Source organism: Taeniopygia guttata, chromosome 1, assembly GCF_048771995.1.
Source record: "Taeniopygia guttata chromosome 1, bTaeGut7.mat, whole genome shotgun sequence".
Lineage (NCBI taxonomy): Eukaryota > Metazoa > Chordata > Aves > Passeriformes > Estrildidae > Taeniopygia > Taeniopygia guttata.
This window is the reverse complement of record NC_133024.1, coordinates 81,818,574-81,825,761: the sequence shown is the minus strand read 5'-3', so window position 1 is coordinate 81,825,761 and position 7,188 is coordinate 81,818,574. Positions and strand designations below refer to the sequence as shown.

The following is a 7,188-nucleotide window of genomic DNA, read 5'->3' as shown; positions in this document are numbered from 1 at the left end:
TGAAAACTCCTTCCCAGGTACTGGGGCATTCAGATGTGGCCTGAAGAGATTCATCCCTTCTGATGGGACATAACTGGCTCAACTAAGGTGAAGAGAGAGGTAGGTGAAATGTCTTAGTGTGCCATAAACCATCAAAGACCCCTTACTGCCCGGTGATCCACATCTTACATCAGACAGCATAAGACTCTTTGCCCCATGGGTGGCATCTCAGCATTCTCACTGAGCCTGAGCATGTATTAATGAACTGAGCTTTGTGTTTTTTGGGTTTCCACCATCCCCAATGGATCAAGACTGTGACCATCACTTTGACCAATGGGCATCAGGGATATTGAAACTGCAATAATCAAGTCTTCTTTTGGGATCCATGGGTGGTGATATCTTTCTACTCTTATCCTTTCTTCCTTTTCCCTTATACATTTTCTTAAGTGTTATTTTTATGCTTTTATATTACTATGGATAATAACCAAAACATGTACATTCCTGCTTTTATTGCAATCAAGAGCAAACATAAACCCTGAATATTTATGGTTCATATTATTTATATTTATATTTACCTATCAGTCAGTGTCTTTTCACTCTAATCTGCCCCAAAGAGATATATTAACAAGAATCTGGCTTACCCTCACATTCTGGGGTGGATTGTAACAGCAATGAGCTTTGAAAGAACTATATCCTCACCCAAAAGATTGACCTGTCTACAGACACTGTTGTTTGTCATCAGTAAAAAAAAAAAAAAAATAGCCAGGAAATATTTTAATAAAGTCCTGACATGTTAGATAGTTAATAAATCTGGATTTTTTCTAAATTTTAGAAAGATTTTTAGTAAGAGCCATTTGAAATGTGCATCTGTACTTCAAAATAATTTGAGAGTGCAGATTGGGAGTTATTTTTCAGTATCCCAGTGGAGGATATATAATATCTAAAATATAATTTTTGGCTTGAGGTTGGATAAAAAACAGTGAAGGTGGAGGAGGAGCTGGGTTTAAATCTGTCAGACAGAGGAGGGCTTCTCTAGCACAGAGAAGGGAGGGAAACTTGCCTTTGCCTCTGGAAACTTGAGGGAAAAGAGTGAATTTTCCTGACATTTATAAAGGAATGTTGTTAGGACTTACCTTTGGCAGAGGTTCACAGCCGTTTCAGTCCATCCATGGTTTACAGTGTCCCAAGAAGGACACATGCTTTTCTGATGGAGAAGATGAGAGGATGCAGCCCTCTATGATGCTATTTCGACTGTGAAGCTTATATAATTCCCCATTTAGTCTTCTGGGGAGTCCCAGTGAGACATACTTTTCATTCTGAGATGATTTCTCAAAACTCTAACTTCCACTATGGATCAAGCTTGCATTAACATTTTCAAATCCTTTCCTGCATTCTGTCCAATGTTACTTCTCTTTTTCCCATAGATCAGCTTACTCACCTCCCTGTGTGCAATCAGATCAGCTAACTGGTAAATCAGTCAGATCTCTGCCCTTTCAGTCACAGACGGTACTTATTTCCCCCCAACCCTTACCAGTGCACTTTATGATGCAAGTATCACCACCAGTTCTACTGATGTCAGAGTTTGTACGTCTGCCCTGCTGATTCAGGATTGTCATCACTCTTTTAAACTGTTCCCTACATTAGGCTGAATCACACTAATTTAGCCACTTCCACTTCATTTTTATCTGGCAAGTGTATGTGGCTAAATGTTTATCTTCTTTTTGAACCATTGTTCCTTACTTTATCAAGGTATTATTTCTGAGGAAGCATAGAATCATAGAATGGTTTGGGTTGGAAGAGACCTCAAAGATCATCTTGTTCCAACTCCCTGCCATGGGCAGGGACACTTTCCTCTAAATCAGGTCGCTTCAAGATCCAACCGAACTGGCCTTGAATACTTCCAGGAATGGCGAGTCCACAATCTCTATGGACAACCTGTTCCAGTTATTCATCACTCTCTTAGGAAAGAATTTATTCAAACATATTCAATCTAATTCTACCATCTTTCAATTTAAAACCATTGCCTGTCTCACATAGGTTTACCAATACCTTCAGGAGAACTTGGTAAGGAGGTATTTTTCTCTCGGAGCCATCCCTTCTGCTGGGTGAAATATTAATATTGATTATCTCCCATTAGTTCAGACCTATGATTATATGGCTGAGTTTTGTACATGTCCTTTGAAAAAAAGATAAGCCAAATCAGGAAAAATTGTGGTCAACAGGTCAATAAAGAAGGCTGCTAAACCTGAGAAGGACATGTCAGTGCGGCAAAGATGGACTGCAGTCAGACTTGGGATCTTTTCTGTTTCATATGCAGCTAAAACCAGAGTTGCTTTAATAGAATGACTGCCCTCAATATGGGTAGAAAGCATACTAAGACTTATTAAATATTTAGTGGTTTATGAGCACTGCATATTTTCTAAACATCTCATAGGAAAAATTACAACAAATTATAAAATGCAGAGCAAATAGTTGTTAAAAAGACTTGAAAAAAAAGAAAGGCAGAATTTGCTTAGATAGTATATCTCACAAACTTCAACAATGAATCAATGAATGAAGTACATCTAAGAATAAAATATTTCAAATGTAAAACTTCACTACTAGAACGTGATGAGCCTAAGTCTTCTATGAAATACAGAAAGGCAGAAGTAATTTATTTACTTCCTTAATATTTTCTCACACAAAATTCAGAGTAGCCTAGACTGGAAGTGACTTTAGAACAATTCTCTATGAGAGAGAGTACAATACTAAATGGGAAAGAAATGCAAGTACTTATGTGCTGTAGAACCACAATTTCAGACTGATTCATATCACCTTTCTAGGAATAATCAGTTAAATGTCACTGTAACTTGAAAGGCAAAGGAATTCTGTAATATAGAATTTTCAATCTTTTCTGTCAAGATAATTTTAACTACACAAATTAAATTCAGCTGTCATTATTTTCAATTAAAATAAACACATTCTGATAAAACAGCACTCTTCTCACTCTTCATTTTCAGCCAGAAAGAATCAATTTCTGTTCACAGAGTTTAAAATTAGCATGGAATCTCATAACTAAATTATAGGTGAATATAATATGCAGTTTTAATCTACACTTTAGGAATTAATCCCATCTTTGAAGTCTTGTTTAACATCCACTATATGGAGCTTTAATTATGGGAAAAAATACTAAATAATAAATTATTTTAAAATTACTGAAATGAAATCTAGTACTAGGAACTAACAATATCTGCAGCTAAAAACCTTTATTTAATCTGATATAGAAATTGGCTGGATAGAAACCTTCTAGCACAGTTTTGTGTATTAGAAAGCAGGCATTCTTTATTGCAGCATGCTGGTCACCCCAAGGATATTTCCTCTAATCAAGTGTGCTGAGTATCAGGTGAACAGAGATTGTACCATGCACACTGATTACATATTCATTAGATATCCCCACCTCCTTGATTTTATTTTACATAATCACAACCTTCATGGGAAGCCCTTACATGGTTCTTTGGGTTCTGTCTTCCATGCCCCGTGTCCTTTTTACGTGGCTGTCCCTCAGTCCCCATGTTTGAGTAAGCATAATATCATTGCTCTGCATAACTTCTGTTTTGTCAACGTGGCAGAGCTGAGCTGGCATCCTGCTTGCGTTTTGCATGATTTCTGTCTGCCTAAGTTATATCCTTTATCTATTTCTTCAAGGCTGTGTTTTTCTGCTCTACTGTCCTTGATAAGAGTAAGATGTTCTGTTCTACTACCCTTATCAAATGAGGAAAATGCTGTTCTGCCCTATTGTCCTTATAAAAACTGTTTCCAATTTTCCACTTTTTAAAAATTTGTTGTACATCGAGAAAAAGGCTAAGGTGAAATGTTAAGACCACAATAAATGTCCACTTTGGTTGGAGACTGGATTTAGTTTTCAAATTGTGGTAGACTCCAACTCCAGTGTGGATTATTGCCTGATGAAGTGCTCAGAGAAGAAAACCAGTTTGGTTCTACAATGAATATATTAACCATGTAGTTTTTAAAAAATTATTGTTTTTATCATTGAATGAATAAAAATGAGTCTACCATAAGTATTTTACTTGGTGCAAAGTCTTCCTTCACAATATAGACTTGTGTGACCTGTTCCTACCTGTTCCTACCCTGACAGCTGCACATATATAGAAACAGATGTGTCCATAGCTGAGTAACAGTCTGAAATACTAGCTCAGATGCATGAACTTTGGAAAGTGTTTACTGCAATAATATTCTATAAAATACCAAAATCGAAGAATAGTTTGGATAAGAAGGCATATTCAAACATTGTCTACTCCAACCCTGCCCCCAGCCTGATCTTGAACACTTCCAAAGAAGGAGCATCCACAGCTTCTCTGAGCAACCTGTTCACAGACACTGGGGATTGCCCCAGCCCGGGACCAGAACCTTGTTAATTCCATGAAGTTTACATGAGCGCATTCCTCAAGGCTGTCAAGTCTCAAGGCTGTCAGGCCTCAAGTCTCCCTCTGGTTGACATCTCCTCCCTCTAATGCAACAACTGCACCACTCAGCCTGGTACCATCCACAAACTCACTGAAGGGTGCGCTTGATCTTACTGGGTGTGGCACTGCTGAAGAGGTAAAATAGTGCATGGACATTTGTGGAACACCAAGCATGGACCTTTGTGGAACACCACTTGTTACTGATTTCCACTTGGGCATTGAGGCCCTGGCTCTAGTCTTTGGATGAGCCCATCCAGCCATCTAACCATCCATCTGTCAAACTGATGTCTGTCCAACCTAGAGGCAAGGCTGTTGAGGGGGACCATATCAGAGGACTTACAGAAGGGATTGACATGGGGATGATTTGAAACTGAGTTTGAAATGTGTGGGTAGAAATGTGGTTTAGAGTTTAATGTATGGAGTGACCCGAGGCTGCTACTTATAGAAAAATTTTCCTTCTGAAATTAGAGTGGCTTTTTTAGTATTTGCAGGGGAGGATAATTAACGCAGAATAAAACAGACACAAACCAAAGAATAGAATGTCTAAATAAGGGATGACTGCCATCAAGAAGTAAAATTATGCCCTCAGACATCTCTAAGTAGCCTTCATCTTGTGTGCAGGCAGTGCTTGGCTGTTTTCCAGACTCTGAGTAATCAGCCTTTGTTTCCGGTTTTTGGGAAGATTCTCAAAGTGGCCACATGATGGTAGCCTAGGATTAGGTACAAACAAGCTAAATCAAGAAAGTAAAGGAAAGAAGGAGGAAACCTAATACTTGTAAACTAAAATAAATGTCTGGATGCATCATCCCCACACAGTGAGGACCTGAGCTTTAATTCAGCTTTCAGATATTGCAATATCCAGAACAGAACTGCCAAGTGTACCTACTGGATAGCCCTGTACTGAGACGTGCTGTATTTGGAGATCTTTGGTCCTCTTATAGACAAATTCATATCTAGCAAATTCCTGCTTATACTTTCCTTCCTGTTTCTAGATACCTCACATAAAAGGTGACTGGTTTAAAATAGATTCAATCAGAGCAAAGAAATCAGAAATAAAGAAAAGATTCTATTTTGATTATTGACCTCTTCATTATTATAATTGCAGTGTTCATTCTTGGCATTAGCTATGAAGAAGGCTAAATGAAAATTATGGAATTCATATGTTTTAAATGAAAGGCTCCAAAACTATTCATATAAAAGTTGTACAATTTTTCTGGTTTTAAAAAGAATACAGATTGACCCAAAAAGTCTGTGGTAAAATGTGTTGGTCTTGAAAAGGATGCAACTTCCCTCTCAATCAAATCAAATCAAATCAAATCAAATCAAATCAAATCAAATCAAATCAAATCAAATCAAATCTTCCTTCAGAGTGCATAGCAGCTAAGGAGAACTTCATCATCAGGTTGCCTGGCCTGGTGAAGTCATCTATGTCTACGTCCAACACTGCTATGAAACTCTAACTGACAAGACTGGGATGCTTGTGTAGTACTCCAAATCCTCTCCAGAGGTTATCTTGGGTATAAGCAAGAAGTCTTACATTCCATAAAATTAATTAAATTACCTACACTGAAACTGATAGAATGTTGTTTACTCTGTATAAATATTGAAGAGTCTATCTTTTCCAATCTATATGAAAAAATTTATTGAGAAAAATTACTTGAAAATTAATGAAGACTTTAATTCCAGCTCAGCTTCCGGTAACTTAATTCCCTGTAGCAGTTATACCATCACCCAACTTCTCTAGTGCTGAGACTCAGGGTTCCAAGAATAATTCTGTTCTGAGAACATAACAAGGTCCAGTTTCAAGAATTACAGAAACTGAGTAATTACAAAAGTCTCGGCATTATCGCAGAGCTCCAGCAGACCTCTTTCAATTCCTCTACAGAGCAGCAATCAGAAGTCCTTACTTCTGCAGGTCCTGAAACGAAATGTCATATCAGGGTACATGTTAGTGTCTTGCTGTTTACTCTATGAATAAAATTGAGGAATTGAGACCTAAAGAAGAGGAAATGTCTCAAGAACCATCCCCTACCTATTCCTTCTCTGCCCAGAAGAGCAACAAAAACAAAGACTGATGGGAATAAAGATGTGCAACATACAGACAAACAGAAGGAGGACAGATTTTATATGATTTATCACTCTTCCAATGAGATATAACACTGAAGAGTAGCACACCCAGTGAACATTATAAATAATGAGATTTAAATGTTGTTGTCTACTTTAATGACTTTATTTTTCTGTTAAAAATATTTAAAGATGAAGAAGACAAGGGGCTCTGTACTCAGACTGTAGTGTGGGGTACATGAAGAGGCAGGTTCTATGCTTCTGAGTTCCAGGACACCAGCACAGACAAGTGACATAATGTTGGTTTGGTACACTCAGGACATTTCATACATACAGAAACTTTTCCTGATCCGCGCATCGAATTTACCCAACCCAGAAGAATGTGTGCACAAAGCAGGAAGGTTGTCGAGGCTGGTGACATGGTTTGCTACTCACCTACAGCGAATGAGGCTGGCTAGTTCAAAGTTGGGAGCAGCTCTTCTGCAGGCCAGAGCAGTGGGCTGATACTCCTGCACAGGGCAGCATTCCTAAGCAATAATCAGAAAACATTGGCATGGCTTGAAGCAATGATAGCTACCCTACACCCGAGCCAGAAGGAAGACCCATGTTCATATATCTTTCAGGTGGTGCCCTGTACAAACATTTATATGAAAAATGTGTGACAGAAATTAATGAAAATTAT

General features: G+C 38.0%; 1 long non-coding RNA gene across 1 annotated transcript; it reads right to left on the bottom strand.

Annotated features, from left to right (window-relative positions):
- Window positions 1–6,059: 6,059 nt before the first annotated feature.
- Window positions 6,060–7,188, bottom strand: LOC115495935 (uncharacterized). The gene is made up of 2 exons (XR_003961272.4): window positions 6,942–7,188; window positions 6,060–6,360 (listed from the first exon to the last, which is right to left on the bottom strand). It is a non-coding gene; the product is annotated as an uncharacterized lncRNA (long non-coding RNA).